Genomic DNA, 23,097 nt, shown 5'->3' on the forward strand with positions numbered 1-23,097 from the left:
CAGTTCTTCCGGACGTGTTTTTTCACAAGCACCCAATCACCAGGGCACAAGTCGTGACATAGGTCTCTTGAAGATGGAACTTCAGCAGCCTGCACCTGAAGAGACACAGTATGAATGACATCAGAAAGTCCCTTGCAGTAATCCAGGATCAGGTCATCTGTAATATTCAACAAAGCTGTAGTTGGAACAGACGGAAGTCTCATTGCCCTCCCCATTAAAACCTCATGTGGAGAGAGACCTGTCCTCCTGTCTGGTGTGCTACTCATACTCATGAGTACCAAGGGCAGAGCATCAGGCTTAACTTAAGGATGTCGATGAACATACTTTGGCTATTCGGGACTTTAGAGTTCCGTTTATCTGCTCCACGATACCTGAAGCCTCTGGTCGATAGCTACAGTGCAACTTCTGATCAATGTTTAATGCAGAGCAAAGCATCTTCACAACTTCACTGTTGAAATGCGTTCCTCTGTCTGATTCCAAGGAGGTCGGCACCCCAAAGCGCGGGATCAACTCTCTAAGCAACAACTTTGCTACTGTGAGTGTATCGCACCTGCGTGTAGGGTATGCTTCGACCCATCTGGAAAATATGCATACAACCACCAGAACATACCTGAGGCGGTTGATTTTTGGCATCTCAATAAAATCTAATTGCATTTGGTTGAAAGGCCCCCCAGACCTCCCAATGTGACTCATTGTAACTGGTGTTCTTTTCCCTACGTTCAATTGCTGACATATGACACATCTTTGACACACTGCTTCTGCTGCAATCCTAAACTTTGGATTATACCAAGTCTGCCTAAATAACCTCAGCATGGCATCTCTTCCTAAGTGTACTGGACCATGTATCTGTCGTGCCATTGGACTCACTAATTCATCAGGTAATACTGCCCTTCCATCTGCTGAAACCCACAAATCCATTTCACTTTTCACACAACCTGCTGTTTCCCATGCCTTTTTCTCAGAAATCAGGTGCGTTCTCCTACATGTCTTTTAAATCCTCCCAAGTATCAACTGTTCCTAGCATCATGTTTAACTCTGTCTTTTCCGGGGAGGAGCCTAGCCTGAGAGCGTAATGGCCGCCTTTTAGCTCGGCTCCGTCGGCCCTCCGGCCAATCTCGAATATCCTGCAAGATATCCTGTACTGCGACGATACTTCACTACAGATCTTGGAATTTAACGCTCCACTCTTACTCGCCGTCTGGTCCGGAAGCTCCTGCGTGCTGTGGGTCCGCAGCTGTGCCCTCGGAAAGATTGAGGCCTCCGGGCGCTCGAGACCGGGACCTCGTCTGTGGGACCCGACCGGCGGTGCTGAGATTGCCGGCCCCGGCCGCGAGAGTGAGCCACTGGTGGGAGCCGTTGTGTGTCTGCCCCGGTGATCCTGAACCGGCCCCGATTTATGGACCGAGCAGCTGGAGGGGGACGAGATGTGTTTGGGGCTAACTGTGTGGAGGGGTCCCTTCACCCTTGTTCTGTCCGGCAGCCCTGGACCCCGTGCCTGGCTCTGCTCTTGGGGCCCGCCGCTTTTCGGAAGGGGCACTCCCCCCATCGAGCGCCTACCCGCTCTGTGCCGGTGAGGCCGTTGTTGGGAACCTCCGGAGATCTGTAACGTCCTACATTCGGGAACTGTTTGGGGGCCCGCGGTGGAGTGCGGGGCGGTGAAACTCACAAGATGGCTGCCGACAACGTGGGGGGTGCTCCGCTCTGCACCGAAGAACTTTGCTGGCCGGATTGCGCGGGGGCCTGGGCGTGTGCTCGAGCGCCCACGCTCGGAGATGTCCTAGACGCCTTGATGTCATTATACGCTGTCTTGGCCCCCGGTGCTTCTGCCGACCCTCTGCGGACCGCCGCCATTTTGGGTCGCCGCTCCTTCATGCATCCCTATCGTCCTGATGCCTCCATTGCTTCGCCCCCTCCGGCTGCGCCAGAAGTTGCTGCCGCTGTTCTTCGGCCGCTTGATGGGCCGGTGGCTTTTGAATCTCCGTTTTTTCACCGCCCGGACTTCGAGGACTTGCACACGACGCGGAGATCTGCTCCATCCCGGACAACTGGGAACTGTGGTGGACTGCTGTTTGCTCCCGCTTCGATGGAATCGAACTTTTGCCCTGGAGGGGTACCTTTGCATTGTCGAACTGCGCAACTGGGCTCCGGCTTGCCTTTGCTTGCCCTGTCGTTGCTGCTACAATTGACTGGCTTTCTTGACTTTTTGTATTCCATTGGTATGGTAGCTCTCCCTAATCTACATCACTGCCGTAATCCTGGTCAACATTGCGATTATTTTGTGCTGGGTGGTCCGCTCCATGTTATCCTTTATTGGGTTGGTTTCGTGGTTAGGAAGGGCTGGGGGTGAGTTGTACAACACTGATAGTCTGCTGGTATACTTGTCCTTTGCACTGATGCTTGTATTTTCGACATTGTGAAACGTTCAAATTTCCCCCCTCTCCCCCCCGCGGGTTATTGCTGTATGTGAAGGTGTAGTACTGATTTAATAGTTATTCAATTTATGGTCCGGGGAGGGTCGCGGCCGAGTGTGTTTGTTCGTACCCTTCGGCTCCTCCCTCACATCTTTATTTTATTTATTTCATAATCCCTTTCCCTCTTCTTTTTGTCTCCTCATTCTACTTTCCTTTTTACTGTATTTCGGGTTTCGGATTAGGGCGACAGGCACGCTGTTTGGAGGGTAGGCCGTAGCCTTCTGCAGGGGTGCGGGGTGGGACGGGTGTGCGGGGTCTTTCAGATGTTTTTCTTTCTTGGTTCTATGGCCCTTTTCTATCCCTTTATAGAGGTGCCGCTTCTGTCCTCGCTTCTCTGGCGTGGTGGGTTGGGGTCTGTTGCTCTGCCACTATTATTAGTTTCGGTGTTTCCGTTGCGACCGCCGCACCCTACTCTTCGCCAGCTCTCCACTTTCTTCTGTATTATTGGCCGCGGGACGCTTGGCCCGGGGTGGCGCCCATCTTGCACGATTGTGTTTCTCCTTTTATATTTCTTTTTCTTTGTTCCTCCTTTTTCTCCTCACCCTGTTCCTGTCCTTATTGGTTTCCTCCCCTCAGTCTCCCCCCTGTTTTTTTCCCTTTCCCTCCCCTCCCCTCTCCCCCCCCTTTTTCCCCAGGCTAGTATGGCGAGTAGGTTTAGACAGTGCAGTTTATCTGCTCCCCTTGCATTTGTTAGCGTAATATTGGGCAGGGGGCATGAGATGTTGGTGGTACTTGTATGCTTCTCTAATATATTTTGCGCTTGTTCTGTACTACGACCGACTCGTGTCTTCACATCCTTCTCTCCCCCCCCCCCTCTTCCCATTTTGGCGTGGGTATATTTCTGTCTATTGTTCTTCCCGTATTTTATGAGTCAGCCATGAGCCTTGTCCCCTTATTATAAAATGGACCTCACTGTTCCTGATGTTGGGCCGTTGATATCGCGTGTCCTTTCCTTAGTACTGATTTGAATATGTTTGCCTGCCTGCCAGCTGGCCTTGTATTGCTTACCTTGATTTTTGTCATTTTTGACCTATGGCCGGCCGGATTGGTTGTGGGCCCACGCATGTATGTCCTGCTGATGCAAATAAAGGTTTTCAACAAAAAAAAAACTCTGTCTTTTCCTGAGTCCCACCTACTTCCACTTCCGTGAAAGAATATCCTTGCTCCGCACAATATCGAGCAACTTCGTCTGCATATCGATTACCTTGCGAGACAAAATCTGTATTTTTGGTGTGGGCTACACATTTAACGATCGCAATTGCTGCTGGACCTTGTAATGCTTCTAACAACAGTCGCACAAATTCCCCATTTCGAATAGGCGAACCAGAGGAGGTCATGTAACCTCTCTGAGACCACAATTGCCCAAAATCATGAACTACACCGAAACCATATTGGCTATCGGTATAAATGGTGACTCTAATTTTGCTACCTGCTAAACAGGCACGTGTCAATGCAATGATTTCAGCTACCTGAGCGGAGTGTACTCCTTCCAGGCAAGGGGCTTCCACAACTCCAGTAATGGTGCAAACAGCATAAGCTGCTCTCAACCGACCAGTATCGTCTCTTAAACATGAGCCATCAACAAAGAAAATTTCATCAGGGTCAGTCAACGGCTCATCCACAATATCTGGTCTTGGCTTGGTGCATAGTTCAGTCACATCAAGGCAATCGTGATCTTCACATTCTTCGCCTTCTATATCATTAGGAAGTGGCATCAATGTAGCAGGATTCAAAGCAGAGCACCTCTTAAGGGTCACGTTCTCCGCAGCAAGAATAACTTGCTCGTAGTGCGTGAGCCTATTATTGGTTAAGTGCTGTGTCTTAGTCCTGGTCATTAACAGTTCTACAGAATGAGGTACATACACCACTAATTGGTGTCCCATTACTATATTTTCACACCTTTCAATCCTGTCACCTGTTGCAGCAACGGATTTGAGACATCCGGGCAACGCTGCGGCTACCGGATCTAAAGTAGCCGAAAAGTATGCAACTGGTCTACGGGCATTTCCATGAGTTTGTACTAAAACTGACAAGGCACAGCCCTCTCTTTCGCAGCAGTAAAGTGAAAATGGTTTTTCGTAATCAGGCATCCCCAAAGCTGGAGCACGGCACAAGTCCTCTCTCAGCTGTAGGAACGACATCAAACAATCCTTGTCCCATGGTACCGGATCACTCACCTCCTTGTGCGTCAGTTTTTGTAAGGGTTTTGCTTTCAGGGAAAAGTTAGCTATCCACTGTCGGCAATAACCAACCATTCCTAGGAACATCCTGACTTCTCTCTGTGTCGTAGGCGAGTTCATCTTCATTATCGCCTCTATCCTATCTGGTGACACCTTGCGCTTTCCTTTTTCTATCCGGTGACCCAAGTACTGTACTTCTGTCAGACAGTACTGCAATTTGCTCGGAGAAACCTAATGCCCATTTTCAGCTAAATGGTTCAGCAAGGCGATGGTATCTATCTTACAAGCTTCTTCCGTTCCTGACGCAACAAGTAGGTCGTCTATGTACTGGACCAGAACCGAGTTCTGGGGCAGCACTAGACTTTCAAGATTTTTCTTCAATAGCTGGTTGAAAATTGATGGGCTTTCTGTATACCCCTGTGGGATGCGACACCATGTTAGGACACGATTTTCCAGCTTAAAAGCGAAAAGAAACTGGCTCTCCTTATCTAATGGAATTGAAAAGAAAGCCTGACAAAGATCTATCACTGTGAACCACTCAGCTTGGAATGGTATCTGAAACAATATCACTGATGGATTCGGTACCACTGGACAACATGAAACAACTATGTTATTAATCCTTCGAAGATCTTGTACTATTCTTAATTTCCCACTAGGTTTCTGCAAACCCATAATCGGGGAGTTGCATGGACTACCCACGATTTCCTTCAGTATTCCCTGTTGAATCATAGAGTCGATTACGGGTTTTATTCCTGCAATCATCTCCGGGGTCAATTTGTATTGAGGCGTTCTTGGATATTCAACATTTGGTTTTACCATGATCTTCACTGGTTCTACTCCTTTGATCAATCCTTTCTCTTCTCCAGTATAATCCCATACCTCTGATGACACTGTATCTCGTAAGTCCCAAGGAAGCTCCTCCACAGTCAGGGTAGGATACAGTTCTACGTATACTCTCGAATTTGCAACTTTAAAGGTAGCATCATCGTCTGTAGTCTGTACCTCCACTCCCTGAGGTGTGCAGTATATTGTGCAGTTCAGTTTGCACAATAAGTCTCTTCCTAACAGACACACAGGACTAGAATCACATACTACAAACTGATGTTCATCGGTGTAGTTTCCTATTCTCACTGGCACTGGTTCCGTCAAAGGGTTAGTCATTCTCCTATTTGCGACTCCTACCACTTGAATTGTTTCCCCCGACATTGGTAGATCTGGAACCACTGCCGATCTCAAAGTTGATCGAGTAGCTCCGGTATCTACTAAGAATGTTGTAGGACACCCTGCCACTTCAGCCTCAACAAACGGTCCTCTTTGATCCACCTCTAGAACTGCCCCGAGGGTACAGTCCTCCTCTCTACTTACACGTCGTCCCGTCAATGGATCAATGTAGTAACACTCTTCTTCGTCTATAAAAAGAGGCATTTGTCTATAGACCTTTCCCCCTGTCGTAATCTTTGGTGGCTGCGGGAACTGAGCTCGTGGAGCCGAAGTCCCCCCTTTGGCCACCTTACTCTTTGGCACTGTCACCCCTTGAACTGGAACTTCTTGAACTTCCTCCTCCCCTACTTCTAGGTCTCCGTTTTCAGGGTTATAGGGACACTCGCGTTTCCAATGTCCCACCTGGTGACACTGGTGACACTTTGTCATTTTTTTCAATGTAGCAACGTCTATTCTAGGTCTCTGGTTTTCCTCGTTTTCCTTATTCTGACTATTTGATTTCCTTCCCATCGTCCCTGTTCCCTGTTGCTGCTGTCCACCCTTTCCAGCCGACTGCATCTGCACCATCATCAGTTTCTCCTTTAGTTTCTTTGCTTTGGAATCTATTTCATCACTGCTATACCTTGCGTATCTCAAAATTTCATCCAATGGTTTGTTTTGCCAACAAATTAAATGTTGCTGAATCATCAAACAAATATCAGGTCTCAACCCCAAAACGAACTTCGATACAAACTGTCCTATATCTTTGGGATCCATTACATCTAATCCACTGTATTGCTTGAACGTTTTCAGCAATCGCTCATAAAATTCATGAACTGTCTCCTTGGGTTCCTGTCTTGTTCGGTCTATTTTTACCCAATCTATATCTTGTGGTGGCACCTTCTCCTTCAGCCATGTCATCACCTTTTCATATTTTAACATTACTATTTCTGACGGTCCATTAGTACGAGCATCCCTTTCTGGTTCTGCAGTTGGCCATTCGACACTAACCTTGCATGCTATCCACAAGTCTCCTGGGACCACAATGTCGAATAAGGTGTTCAAATCAATCCACAAGACTTTTGAAATCTTGACAAACCTCTCTACCTGCTTGTACCACTCTACGGGACTTTCCCTTAACTTCGGAAATGAGTTGGTAAATGCAGCCAAATCTCCCCTACTCCAGGGCACGTGTACATAACTCCCATTCGCCATTTCTCGCTAAGGGAATGCCTCCATCTGCAGTAGCCTTCCCTCTGGAGACATCACATTCGCGCTCCGCCTAACAGTTCCCTTCTTGGACCACCTCTCTTCCCATTTGTCCAGATCTCTCCATGCTCTTATTCCTGTGATCAGTTCCCTTTTGTGTGTTTTTAATCCAGTTGTCCTCCTCTCTTCTAAGTCCTGATCTGAATAATGCAACCTATGGTTACCCTGCAATGCCTTTGTTCGGGACAAATTTACCATATACTTGTCTGCCAGTTCAGACAGTTTCTCATGAGTTGCTCTTGCCTTTCGAGTAATATCCTTTGCTATAAACAGCAGCTTATCTTGTTGGTACATGTCAATCCTTTCTAAAGGCAACTCACCATCTATTATCTCGTCCAGGTCTGATTTTAAACTGGTCACATCGAGTCTTTTGGCTTTTATCACAGCTTTCAGTATGCTATCTCTAGAGAGTCCATTTACATCTCTCCCATCACAGCTCTGAGTCCTACGTCTGGGCTCAGGTGTGTTATGGGGAGTCCTCCCATGCTCCCATCTCTCCAGGTCCCATGCAGTTCCATCCTCTCTGGGTGTATAGTGAAACACTTCTCTATTTCCCATAGTCCCCCATTTCCCATTCTGCCTGGTTTCTCTAGGTGCATGGTAAGACATTCCATTATTCCCCATGCCTTCGCAATTTGCCTGTGATCTCTGATCACTCGACGCATGGCAAGATCCTTCACGGTTCCCCATGTTCCCACGATTCCAGTGCTGTACGTTATCATCAGGTGTGTGGAGATTGCACTTAAACCTATCCCTGTACTCTTGTGTTTTTTGGTCCCCCTCACTTTGAATGAGACGAGACGTCTCTCCACACTCCGTACTTCTACCTTTTCGCTCCTGCCCATTTCCACCATCAGTATGACGTGTAACTCCTCTACTCTCCTGACTTTTACCGTCCCACTCCTGACTGCTTTCGCTAGCCCCGCAGTGAGATAATGTCCCGTTGCCTCGACTTCCCCATCCAGCTTCTGCTCTTGACCTGTTGCTCTGTGCTTCTGTGGACCTATCCCATTCCTTCAAGTCAGCCCTCAACTCTTTATAGGATTTCGGCCGTGGTCCCCTCAGGTCCATCGGTCCTCTCTGACCCCCCTGTTCTGTTAAGGGATCCACTGCTGAATCCAATGGGGTGCTCCACGTTATCGGTCCTGGCAATTGCCTCCAGGCATTTGTCGTGTCATTCCTTCTTTCCATCTCAACTCTTTCTCTGTCTAGCCGTACCTGTTCTTCCTCTCTCCCTTTCTCTGGGTGATAAACCGACACTATAGGACCTATGGTAACGGGTACTTGAAGAGCATCTGGCAATCCATAAGACTCAACCCTCTCTGTTGCTGGCATCTTCTGCACCACAACCCTTCCGACTACTCTCTGTACCGGACTATGTTGAGGTGTCTCCTCACCTTTGGTAGGTACCCAATTCGTTATAGGGAGTGGTCTATTCCCTTCTATGTCAACCCTATCTTCCCTTGGGAGCTCAGTACCTTCTATCTCCCTATTGTCCGGAGGCGGTCTATCTATCAACAACCTATTTATTAGGCCATCCTCCGACTCGCTCTCGTCATCCTCTTCTATGGGTCTCTTTTCTCCTGTAACCTCTCTCACTGGGTACAACTTATCCACTTCAATCGTCTGTACCCTCCATTTCTTGGCTTCCGCATCCCATTTGGCATCTTGCACTGCCCTTACTGATCACCTTACCCTTTCTTGGCGTCTGTTCTGATTCCTGTCATGCGCCGCCCTAATCCACGCATTAAGGGCCTCAAACTGTGTTGGTCTAGGCAAAGGTCTCAATGAGGACATAACTGCTTTCAGCTGATGCAACACTTCTAGTCTAAACGTTCCGTATTTCGGAAAAGTCAGTTCCTCATTCCCTTCTGTAATCTTACTCCAAGTATCAAGCCACAGTATAGTATGCAACCCAACATTCGTTGCCATATAGTGAGCTGGTGTACCCTCTGGCGGTGCCTCTTCCCCGTAATAAGACTCGCTTCTTTTTCTCTTAAAGATCGCTCTCAAACATTTAAAACATTTCATGTTCAAAATCTACAAAATTTCTATTTTCTCCGCGTTCGTTTACTTCCTGATGACAATCCACCAATCCCAGCGCGGTTCTCGCTAACCGGCCTATCACAGCGCGGCTTCTCGCTAACCGGCCTATCACAGCACGGCTTCACACCAACCGGCCTATCACAGCGTGGTTCTCGCTGACGTCACTCGTCTCCCCTTCGCAGCAGTTCCCCTCCTTTCTCAGCTTGTCTCCCGGTCATGCATGCGTCCCATTCATACTCTGAAAAATTATTACTTCCGACCAAGCGATCACTTTCCTTGACTGTACGCCCACAGTCTAACTGTAATTGTCACCTTAACTGATGAAATGTCTTTCCGTGTACGTCCAGACAATCGCCTTAACTGATAGGTTACGTACACAGGTAACTTTCGACCTGCGTCCGTTACCCACACACTCAATCTTGCGTTCCCCCTATCTCGGTCCTGCGGGCGATCAATGGTACCTCATGACCCCCTTTACTCTGGTCGACAACTACTCTGGATGTTCGATACACCCGAACCACTTAAGCTCTTCTCCGAACTTAAGATTTTCACCAGTTCCAGGTTGCGCGCGCTCACAACCCTCTCTCAATCACACTACAAGCATTCAACTCCGCATGACATTACAATACAGATACAACACAAAACACCGCAATCTGTCAACGCATGACCCTTGTTATACTCACTCTCGTCCGACCCTGCTGCTTTTCTCTCGCACCGTCAGCACCTTCTTCGGCAGGCGATTCTTCCGCTGCTCATCTCTCGATCTCTAGGGACCTTGGGGTAATCTTAACCTAGTCTAGATCACCTTCCTCTAGAAGGTAACCATCCTCTGCTACCAACTGTTACGGCGGGGTTTTTGATCTATTGCTATAGATCTAGATCCCAACTCAGGTCGACTAAACCGTTGATACCTGACATAGAGAGAAGGCAATCCACTACTAGGTCAATCAGTTAAGGACTTACACCACTCTAAAGAACCACTTACTACGAATAAGTTTTAAAAGTTTATTATAAAGCCAAAGTTAACTGGAGATACAAACATCTCAAAATAAGATTCAAAAGATATACTGGTATCAATACAAACATACATTTTCTAAATGCTCTTAGTCGGCAGAAGAATATCACCAAAACCAATTCAAAAATCATCAGAGTTGCAAGAATAGACACAAGCTGTAACTTGTGAGTCATTTACAGAAAGGAAGAAAATCCAGATTAGACTGTCCCTACACTAGACTAAGTGACATCCCTACTTAGTAAAATCTTAACCTAAAAATGAGTCAGCCGTGGTGACTTCCAAAGAAGATCACTCACTTCCCTTAGTCTTCGTTGTGAATCAGTGTCTCGCAGTTATCCTATCTGCCTACCCATCCGCTCTCTTAGGTTCCTCAGACCATCTGCCCTAACTCCACCCAGGGGTGCTGTCCCTAATACAAAAATAACATTTACAATAGAAACGCCCTTTAGAGACGCCCCTCACGTGGTGTCTGTTCTGGCATTTTCCATGCTGATACTCCTCTGGGCCCATTGTTAGCGTTGACCTTGCTTCTCAGGCTCTTCTCCGGCAGGACGGTACCCCCCAGGAAATTCCTGAAGCCTCCTCCAGGCCTGTGCCTGGCTCCCTGAACAAAACTCTATTCATCACTCTCTTGATTGGTACCTCCTCGCACCTGCAAACAGACACTTGTACAGTGGGCCCCAAATTCCGGCCTCCACCGTATCTTCTAAGTCGTAAACCTTCGAGCAGGCTCCGCAATTTATGCTTAACATGACCTTCCTCTAACTAACATATGCAGATCAAAAGAAATGACCTTATCTATTCAGGCCTATTAGAATTACATGAAACGGGCCTGTGCACTCTGTAAACCTTTAATTTCTTAGTCTAAACAGTATTCTAACTTATTACACACAATGGTTATATGAAACACTTCTATAAAACATATATTTCAGTTCTATGATCAATAATACTTTGAATTACAACAACATTAAAAATCCATATCATGTGAGAGTGTAACAGCACCTTTCATTCTCTGTGAACTGCCATGTGGCCTACACATTTCTACGTTTAGCAGCATTACATTCTCCTCTACAACAACCACATAACATGGGATTTCAACATCATTCTAACATCTCTACACACTTCTACATTAGCTTTTCACACTGATATATGCATTCTATTTTAATTAAACACTCTTATATATTTTCACTCTATAAATTCGACACTCTTATGTAATCTTCACTAAACTGATGCAACGTGCTTGTAAATATGGTGCACTTCTATTTTTTTACTCGATTTGCGCTCTCTCAGAGGGCTTCCAACTCCTTCCTGGGCCATGGGAATAACGCACAGCCAAGGCAAGCCAGAGCCGAGGTCCATCCTCCCCCACCCCCTTAAAAAAAAGCCAGATTTGCATGTTTGTTCACCGAGCAGCCAGCACAGTTTATTACTAGCTGCTCGGTGTTCCAGCTGGCATTTTTTGAATACCCTATGGCAGAGCGATGCCCATCTCGCCCCTATACAACAGCCGTCCCTGGTTAAAAGAAAACTAGACATTGAAATCCACTCTCCATACCAGCGCTTCTTGCATGGTTTGTCAGCCAGGTCTAACGCAACAGAACTTTTTATTCTCTCTCAATCATAGACAATTAAGGGCCTCATCATGCTGTCCGGCGTACTCAAGGCCGCCTGACTCCGTTGCGGAATCGGGATAGACCGACCTCTGGTCAGTGGTCCTGACCGCACTATTGGGATGCAACCACACTTGGTGCAATCGATAATACTTTCATTTCTCTATGGGAGCTTGTGTTGCAGTCGGAAACTGGCCGCAGCACAAGCTCCCATAGAGAAATGGGTATTTTTGTTAACCCTGCACCCCGTGGCAGGCATCACACCACTCGGTTCAGGGATTGACGGGGGGCAGTATATGTGCCCCCTGGCCCCCAAATAAAGGCCACTGTTGCAAGGGGGCCCTTCTAGGGGCCTCAAAGTCACTTTCTGACAGGCTTTTCATGTCGGAAAGCCTAACATGAAATCCTTGTCGAAAACCAACATAGTAATCCTGACGGCGGAAACACCGTCCTTTAGGAATAATGTGCCAATTCCGAAAGCCTGACGGGCTCCTTTCGCCCATCTGAAGCCAGCCGGAATGACCGGCTAATTTCACTTTCAACCGCCATCATTGTAATATGGTGGTCAAAAGTGAAACACAGAGGCTTTCCGACCGACATTCAAATTAGGGCCTGAGTATAGTCACAAACCACTGTTTGAAAAGATCAACAGCGGTTTAATTTGGAGTAATTGAAGAGTCACCACACTCTTTTGCTACACCACATGTTGCTACGCAGGGCCCTCTACAAAGTACAGAGGATAGGACTTGCACTTGCAAAGATGACACCCAGGGGCGTAACAGAAGCCGATGTGGGTCCTGCGGTGCAGGGAGACTCCAGACCCTTCAGGGGCCCCTCATCCCTTGAGGGAGGCCCCATTCATCCCAAGGCTAACAAATAGTTGTGATTTATGGGAGACTTTGTGTTAGGCCTCTATTGACACCCAATGTTACTTGAGTATCTTTAAAACCAGAAGTAAAAAAATGCTCTTCCTTGACACTCATAGTTTTTTTTAAATAAAACTGCATGAAGTCCCATAAAAATATTCCTCAATATCCTGAAGATAGAAATATTTAAAATCCCTCATTATGAGTGGCCAATAATTATAGATATGTGTTGTAACTTATTCTGTACACATCGTAGCGATAAGTTTAAATTTTTTTCAAATTAGATGCCTACTAGGTGTGATAAAAAGCAACCCAGTTAAATTTCGGTGAGCCAAAAGTTCTCTGAACCATTGAATTTTTGTTCAGTAATTAGCAAAAGCTGCATTTTATACCCCAGTCCGGGGCCAAAACTCGTAATAACTAATACATTCCAAACACTTAGGGCCTCATTTATGAGGTTCTGCACTAGGGCAGCAGAGCAGGTCTTCCTGCTGCGCTTCCCTAAGGCAAAGGAAAAGAGCAGGAATGCACCGTATCTATCAGATTCCTGTCCTTTTTCCCTGCATTGGCGCACATTGGGCTGCTGTGCGCCAACGCAGGCACCTTTGCGCCATGGTGCGAGGGTGCCTGCGTTGCAGGAATGATTATTATTGCACAGGAAGGGAAACCTTCCTGTACAAAAATATTCACAAGAGGCTTTTTCCTTTTTCTATGTATGCTGCAGAATGCAGCACTGATAGAAAAAGGTAACATGAGGAGAAATGAATATATTTCTCCTCGTTGTGCCTCCCTTACGCATTTCTTGCGAGAAATGTGCATGCGCGAGCGGCTATGCATGCGCAGTTTTCACCAAGAATTAGGTGAAGAGGGCAGCCTGGGGACACCACAGCTAAGGTAAGACATTTTTATTGACTTTTAACTTGTTTTTTAAAAGTTTTAACCAATTGTAATAGGATTGGGAGGCGGGTGGCGTAGCGGAGCTATGCGAAGTTCATCAGAGTTTGTTCCCAACTCTGTGGTGCTTCACGTTGCCCCACTCTGCCCACTCCGCCCAGGGTTAATTGGAGTATACCAATGACAATATGTGAGACTGAATGATTTTAAGAGTTACTCTATTAAAAAGTGTATCCTTGTATCAGTGATTGTATAAGAGAGTAAGTATGTGTTAGTATCTTTATTAATAAGTGAGGTGGTGTGTATATAACTGTATAGATAATTAAATGGGAGTGTGATTGTTTCTTTGCATGATTGACTAGGTGTGTGAGTAACTTTACGGATGAGTAGTGGTGTGTGAGTGTCTGTATAGGTGTATGAGTGCAGTTGATAGTGCTGTATTGATGAGTGCCTGCATGTATGAGTGACTGTAGGGTAAATGAGTAGATGTGTGTGTAGAAAACCTAGGAATCAGTGAGTGGGTATATAGTAACTGGTACTGGTGTGTCTATGGTTTCAAAAATGGTAGTCTGTATTTTAGAGTGCATTCATCAAAGGTTATATTAGGGTGTGAGGAGGTGCATCAGATTATCACATGGATGATGTCATCAGTGATGTCATTTGAGATATCATCAGTGATGTCACTGACCATGTCATGAATGATGTAATATGTGACATCATCAGCAGTGCTTTGCGGGGGCGCAAGTTGTAGTTCCCTGGCCCTGTGCATTAATATTCACACGGCGCCCTGCCGTGTAATGACAGCACCACCCCTGTGAAAATTGGGGGCCACGTGTTTTGGGAATATGACCAAGCCACGATTGTGGGACAACAAAGAGGATCCATGACTGCACAGGTATCACGAGGCCAATTGTAGGGCTTCGAATTTTGATCCACAGTGCAATTGCTTCATCCATTTGGAGCTTTAATATCAGACATATACTACAATACCCAGAAATATACACAAGTCCAACAGAGGGCGGGCAATCGACTATAAAGATGAGGTATGTCTAAGCGAGCAGCCGATTTGATTTGATGGTCGAGCCTCTGAAGAAAGCTCCATGAGCGCTTAAACGCTTCAGCCAAAGAATCAATATCGAGCTAGACAAAGCAATCATCCTACTTGTCTGCAGTCTTTGCCCAATAAATGGTTATTTGCCAGCTGTTGCCCGAGTGTGTCCTTGCCTGCACAGAGCAATTTGAAGTGTTATAGTTAGTTGGACATTTCACTCGTACAAACCCAGAGAAATCTGGCCAATATAGTTAGTTGACTAACTATAACTCGCGCCACCGCAATGCACTACTGATGACATCACATATTACATCACTCATGACATGGTCAGTGACATCACTAAAGACATCACTGGTGACATCTCAAATTACATTACTGATGACATCACTGATGACATCATCCAGTAAATGTGTGTTTCTATAAAGTTTAAATATGTTTTATATATATAGATATATACTACGCCACGACCACCCCGACCACACCGGACCCCACCCCTGCGAACACCACCCGCATCAACCACCTGACCTCCTGGACCAACGTCGACGACGACGAGACTCGCAAGGTCATGAATTTCATCCACTCTGGATCTCCGTCAGACCCTTGCCCCACCACGTGTTCAACAAAGCCGACACAGCCATCGCACCCCAACTACGGAAGATCATCAACATCTCCTTCGAAACAGCGACATTCCCAGAAAACTGAAAGCATGCCGAAATCAACGCCCTCCTCAAGAAGCCCAAGGCTGACCCCAAGGACCTCAAGAGCTTCCGGCCCATCTCCCTGCTCCCGTTCCCGGCGAAGGTCATCAAGAAAATTGTCAACATACAACTGGCCCGCCACCTGGAAGACAACAACATCTTGTACCCGTCCCAGTCCGGATTCAGACGAAACCACAGCACCGAGACTGCCCTCATCGCCGGCCCAGACGACACCAGGCGCTAACTAGACAACGGCGAAACATCAGCCCTCATCCTCCTGGACCTATCAGCTGCCTTTGACTCGGTCTGCCACCAAACTCTAAAAACACGCCTCCAAAAAGCCGGAATCCAAGACAAGGCCCTCGACTGGACCACGTCCTTCCTCTCCGGTAGAACCCAGAGAGTCCTCCTACCAGCCTTCTGTTCCGAAGCCGCTGTTCTGCGGCGTCCCCCAGGGTTCCTCCCTCAGCCCGAAGCTGTTCAACATCTACATGGCCCCCCTCGCACAAGTGTCCAACCAGCACGACCTCAACATCATCTCCTACGCTGACGACACCCAGCTCATCCTCTCCCTCACCAAGGGCCCGCACACCGCCAGAGCCAACCTCCATGAAGGAATGAAGGCCGTTGCCGAATGGATGAGGAGCAGCCGTCTGAAACTGAACCCGAACAAGACGGAGATCCTCATCGTCGGACCTACCCCATCCGTCTAGGACGACTCGTGGTGGCCAACCACGCTGGGAACAGCACTGACACCGACCGACCACGCACGTAACCTAGGATTCATCCTTGACTCCTCCCTCTCCATGTCTAAACAGGTAAACGCCGTCTCCTCCTTCTGCTACAACACCCTCCGAATGCTTCGCAGGATCTAAAAGTGGATACCGAACGAAACTAGAAGAACGGTGACACAGGCCCTCCTCAGCAGCAGACTAGACTACGGCAACGCACTTTACACTGTTATCCCGGCCAAACACCTGCGCCGACTCCAACGTATCCAAAACGCCTCCGCCCGACTAATCCTCAATGTGCCCCGCCGCAGCCACATCACCCCCCACCTGAAAGACCTACACTGGCTCCCCATCAACAAGAGGATCACATTCAAGCTCCGCACCCACACACACAAAGTACTCCACAACGCCGGACCAGCCTACCTGAACAGCAGACTCAGCTTCTACACACCCACCCACCAGCTCCGCTCCGCCAGCCTCGCCCTCGCCACCGTCCCCCGCATCCAACAAAAGTCCTCCGGCGGCAGATCTTTCTCCTAACTCGCCGCCCAGACCTGGAACACCCTCCCAACCCACCTGTGGCAGACCGAAGACCTGTTCACCTTCAGAAGACTCATCAAGACCTGGCTCTTCGAGCAGTAGCAGCATCCCCCCCTCAGCGCCATGAGACCCTCACAGGAGTGTAGCACGCTTTACAAGTACTATGATTGATTGATATATATATATATATATATATATATATGCACTACAAAGTGCCCTGAAGCTTTGAGAAGGCACACCCAGTTCTCTTGCTAGCCAGCTTTAGGATGCAGCTTGTCTTTATGCCCCTCGAGGATGCACAGAACATGAGACGTATTTTTAAACGTAACTGGCACATCCTACAGACTGATCCAGTTATAGGTCCGGATGTCCCAGAATCACCATTGATGACCTTTCGTAAAGCGAGGTCCCTTAAGGACATCTTAGTACAGAGCCATCTGCCACCCGTACTGCCAAGTACAGGAACACTCAGAGACATGAAGGGCTTTTTCCCCTGTGGGAAATGTAAGGCCTGCGCTACGAGCAAAAGGGTTCTCCACTATACCATCCCAGGATGTAGGAAACCGAAAAAGATCAGAAAATCATCTCCTGCCTTACCCCTTTCATTGTTTACTGTTTGATTTGTCCCTGTGGACTAAAATACATAGGGAGCACAGTCCACAACGTAATGGTCAGAATTCTAGAACATCAGCGGGCGATAGCAAATAAGGATGAAAACTATCCCGTAGTCCGGGACTTTGCCTTGAAGCACCAAAGCAATAGAGAGCTGCTACAATACTATGGTATTGACCATGTTCCAACTAACCCCAGAGGGGTAAACAACTAAGAAGGCTTGAATCCCGCTATATTATAGACCTGCAAACCAAGGCACCGAAGGGGCTTAATAGGAGTGAAGAGCTAATTGTACACCTGGGATAGTTACATGGGATTTCTTGATGAACTGTATTGAGTTTGTAGCTGTATATGATGCATTGAATGATAGAGTATGAGTTCATCTTGCTTCCTTTTCAAAGTTTTTTCTCTTTATGCATGACACAGGTTTATAATTTTTCGAAAAACCATGCCAACTTTATACCTAGTGGTCCACCTATGGTTATTAGGCTTTGCCGATACACGGCTTGATTTTTGTCCACCTACGGGGCATATGGCCCGAATATGGGAACAATACCTGATTGTTTTGAAATTCATTTGAATTAACTTTATTGACACTCTGACCCCGTTAATATGTGGACCTTTGCCGATCCACGGCAAGATTTTTTGCAATTAACTGGTGATGTCGACCACGTGATGATGTTTTATGAATAACTCAGGTGTAAAGGTTTATAATATAACTAATACGCTATAACCCCATGGTTCCTCTGTCGATGCATATTGTGTATTGTAACAATGACTATGTCAAAATGGCCGCCATTGTCGTGAATGACTTGGTGAATTGACCCGTCGTCGCTGTTGCTTGCTCAGTGACGCGGGAACATTTAAAATGGTGTCTGACCAAACAAGCCGATGTAACACTGACAAAGGAGCAATCCGAAACGCGTCTGTTTCTCATACCTCGCTGAAATAAATCATTCTCGATACATGCTTCCTGAGTGCCTGTATTTCTGTTTGTAATTGACGGAATTGGCAGCGTGAATTCATTCGCGGCAGGCACCGCCGCATTCAGGCACCGGCCCGGGAGTGCAGAGTGTAGGTGCAGTTTGGAGCGTTGAGATATATATATATATATATATATATATATATATATATATATATATATATATATATATATATATATATATATATATATATATATATATATATATATATATATATATATATATGTATAGATGCGCCAAGGTATACTGAAGAATGAGTGGGTGTGTAAGTACCTGAATGGATGATTTAGTAGGTGTGTGACTGACTTTATAAGAGTGATTAATCGTGTCTTACTGAATGCATGAGTTAGTGACTAAACTGTGTAAATGTCAGTATCAGTCTGTCAGCTGGTGTGTAAGTGGCTGCATCGGTTGGTGAGTAGCTACATTAGTATGTATATGGGTTATTGATTGATTATCTGGGTATCTGTATGGGTGCCTGAGTGTCGGTGTGGATTGGTGGGAGGTGTGTGACTCTGCATAAATATGTCAGTGATTGATTCACTCGGTGTATGGGTTCAAGAGTACATTTGGAAAGGGCTGTATGGGTGGGTGAGTGTGTATATGGGTGTGTTGATGAGTGAATGGATGTCACAGTGGTACATGTCCGAGTAACTACATATGTGAAAGGCAGTGTATGTGAGTGTTGGAGCATATAAGTGACTATACATGAGAGTGAGTGATTGTGAGAGTGGCTGTATGGATAAGTGTATGCTTCTATCAATTATTGTATAAGAGAGTAAGTATGTGTTAGTATCTGTAGGAATAAGTGAGGTGGTGTGTGTATAACTGTATAGGTGAGTAAATGGGAGTTGGATTGATTCTTTGCATGACTGACTAGGTGTGTGAGTAACTCTATGGGTGAGTGGCGGTGTGTGAGTGTCTGTATAGGTGTATGAGTGTCTATGATAGTGCTGTATTGATGAGTGATTGCATGTATGAGTTACTGTATGGGTAAATAAGTGGATGTGTGTGTAAACCTAGGAATCAGTGAGTAGGTATGTAGCAATTGGTATTGGTGTGTCTATGGTTTCAAAAATAGTAGTCTGTATTTTAGAGTGAGTGTATCAAATGTTATATTAGGGTATGAGGAGGTGCATCAGATTTTCATGTGGATGATGTCATGAGTGATATCATCAGTGATGTCATTTGTGACGCCATCAGTGATGTCATGAGTGATGTCACTGACAATGTCATGAGTGATGTAATATGTGACATCATCAGCAGTGCATTGCGGGGGCGCAAGTTATAGTTAGTCAACTAACTATAACAGCTGAATTTCTCTGGTTTTGTACAAGTGAAATGTCCAACCAACTATAACGTCCCTGAAACCTATGTATTTTTCAGTGAATTTCTAAGGTTTTTCAATACTAATTTTTTAACTAAAACGTCCCTGAAACCAATGTTTTTTCAGTGAATTTCCAAGGTTTTTTAAATGCCAATTTCTAACTATAATGTCCCTGAAACCTGTGTTTTTTTAGTGAATTCCAAAGGTTTTTTAAATGCTTATTTCTAACTATGACATCCCTGAAACCTATGTTTTTTTCAGTGAATTTCAAAGGTTTTATAAATGATATTTTTGTAACTGTAATATCGAAAAAATATTTTTTCTTAGGTTTTTATTTGTTATAAAAATAATATAATGTTTTCTCTTCTAAAAAAAATAAATATACTTTTTTAAAAGTGGAGTCGCGTACCGATTGCGTACCTGTCTCGGTGGGTGCGCAGATTCAAGCCACCATATTGCTAAAGTTATGTAGGATTCGTGTTTGGTATGCGACGGGTGCGCGGTGCTCAGCCCCGCATAACGTCACGTACATATTACTGGGGGTCGCGCCGGGTGTGCGACTACCATAAAATGTTTATGTTTTAAAAATATATGTATTAAACTTTAATATGTATATTAAAGCAAGAGATTATCTAAACTAATTATAAAAATCATATATTTGTAGTTGCAATAAAGTTATATTATTGTTAAATATATTTTAAGGAAGTCGTGTCGGGTGCATGCTGGTTGCACTCTCGGTGACGACTCCCATGTGACTTCAAAAGAAAGCATTTAATTGGTTTACAAGGTTTTGATTCTAGAACTTGAACGACCTGCTGTGTTTTCTTAGCTATATGGCGGCATTTTTTTGGTGTTTTTTACATCATACAAAATTGCTTCTTCAATTCCTCAAGTGAATTTACCATCTGATGAAGAAGATTTGGAGGAACAAGTCAAGAAAAGAAAAGAGTCTATTGTGTGGTCGTTCTTCACCATACCAGATGGGGAATAGAAAGTAAAAGCCAGGAAAATGAGCTGCACACTGTGCCCGAGGGTGCTCTCACGTGGAAGTGAGAAAAATATTCCTGTGGCACTTCCAGCATGATGAAACGTCTGCAAACAATCCACCCTCGTCATCTGGCCCGCGAGCAACATCACGAAACACGAACAAGAAGTCCATGAACACCTTAAAACTTGACAGACTCCACCTCCAAATTTAAACTAACAACTAAAATTATACGGTATACTACAAATATACATATCCGGACACTAAAACAAACTACCATAATCACTAATCCATCTTCCAAAATACATATATTACTATGCAGAATATTTTTTATCTCAAATCTGTTTATTGAGAATACAATTCACATAGACATAATACAGCCATCCAGAGCATCAGGAGGGAGAGAGAAGAAGAAGAAGAAAAAGAGGAGAGAAGGAAAAAATCACAAAATAAAGAGGAGGAAGAGGAGGAGGATAACATTCAGCATCCTACAGGGTTGGCAAATAGGAAGCAGGACTGCTGTGTGTCACAAAGCCAGCATGGACCAGAAGTATCGCTCTAGGGGAGGGCAAAGCTACCTAGCTTGCAAAAAGTTTTTAGAGGATCAAGGGTTCCAACTGAGGGAGGGGGTTGTGTAGTGTGGAGGAATGATGGATAAGGCATCCCACAGCTAGAAGTTGTTCTCCAGTAGGCGGGAAGGGACATGGAGAGAGAGGGCATGATTGCATGTAGAGGTACCCCCAAGTAGTGAGGACATTAGTCGGCATCTCTATTGGGCCCCCAAAGTCTATCCGCATCAGAGGGGAGTAGGTTATCCTCAAATAGGCTTAGAGCCCGGAGCTTGGAGTGCTGAAGACGGGCATGGTCCAATCTGCAAAAATAGTCTATCAGTGGTTGCCTGAGTTTGGTAAAGTTGGTATCTCGGAGCTGCAAGCGCACCGTGAGTAACTCCTTTGCCATAGTATGCCACATGCCAGTGAACCAGATATTCACTAGAGGCGTTTCAGCCTTCTTGCAGTATAGGGCTATGATTTGTTTAGCTGCGCCGAGCATATGTAGGCTTAGGTGCCAATCCCTGCGCGTCATGGCAAGCAGGCTCACAGGCTTGAGGCCTCGGATGACTGTGGACAGAGCTTCGGGCATGGAGTAACCAAATACCATTTTGATGTGGCTAAGGACTTCCTTCCAATAAGTGGTCAAGAGCGGGCAATTCCACTAGATGTGGAGAAAATCTCCAATAGCACTCAAGCAACACCAACAGATGGGGAAGTTGGTAGGAACTGTTGTGTCATAACCTTGCATGCGGTTTCTCTCTGGGGGATGCTGCAGAAAACCTTCGGAATTTCGCGCCACAGATGGTCCCATTGCGTTGGCGTGATGTCAGCAGATGTGTTGGACTGCCACCAGGACTGGTAGCTATGTGGGATAACCCGAGGGGCATGTTGAAGAACTTGATATGTGTGAGTGTCCAGCAGCCCCCATCTGAACAGGCCAAGAAGGAATGTGGAAGCAAGGCGGGAGGGAATTGTGGGTTGCGTGCAATAGGAGTGTGGGGAGATGGAAAAGAAGTAAGGCCCCTGGACAACGCCAACTCATCCCAGATATTGAGCACAGTTTATGTTGGGAAGGCCATGTAGGCGCTGCATGACCGAGCCTCCTGTGGAAGCTTGGCAAGATCCCATATGGGCCTACGGGTACCCACCCTATCCATATAAAACCAGACTTTCTTGTTCTCAATCGCCATACATTCATAAATGAAACGAAGATGAGAGGCCCAATAATACTCCATTAGATTTGGACAAGCCAGTGCCCCCCTCTCCCGCGGTAGCAGAAGTATTTTACTGGCGAAGCGTGGTTGATGCCTTCCCCAAATTAAACTAGTGAGTTCACGCTGAAGATTCTGAATCTGGTGCTGTGGGAAAGGTGTGGGTAGGGTCTAGAATAGATATAATATTTTTGGTAGGACCGATATTTTGACTGTGTTCAAGGGACCCAGCCAGGAAAGGGGGAGAGACTTCCACGTTCGCAGAGCCTCTAGAACAGCCCTTTTACATTCTTGCCAATTGGCTTGCATCCATATGTTAAGAGCAGCAGTCTATTTGAACTGTAGTTATTGAATCGAATGGGCTGCCCATTGAAATGGGACATGAGACTGGAGAACAGGGATCTCTGATTTAGGGATTGTAAGATTCAAGGCCCATGATTTAGCATGGTTAATTTTGAGGCCCGAGACAAGTTCAACGATTGAAGCAACCCATGAAGGGTGGGCAAAGAGGTTCGCGGGCGGAACAGTGTGAGAAGGAGGTTGTCCGCAAACAAGGCTATTTTAAGGTCCAAGCCTCCGAGAGGGATGCCATGTATATCAGAATACTGGCGTATCATGACGGCGAGGGGCTCCACGGTGAGTGCAAATAATAGGGCAGATAAAGGACAGCCCTGTCGGGTGCCCTTATGGACAAAAATGGCACTCATAAGTTGGCTGTTGACCCGTACCTGGTCTAGAGGACGGAGGTAGGGAGCCATGATCCTATCAATCATCCGAGGTCTCAACCCTATTTTATGCAGGACAGCCCAGAGAAACACCAAGTCCACCCGGTTGAATGCTTTTTCAGCACCGAG

This window comes from Lissotriton helveticus, chromosome 10 (genome assembly GCF_964261635.1).
Source record: "Lissotriton helveticus chromosome 10, aLisHel1.1, whole genome shotgun sequence".
In the NCBI taxonomy this organism is placed as follows: domain Eukaryota; kingdom Metazoa; phylum Chordata; class Amphibia; order Caudata; family Salamandridae; genus Lissotriton; species Lissotriton helveticus.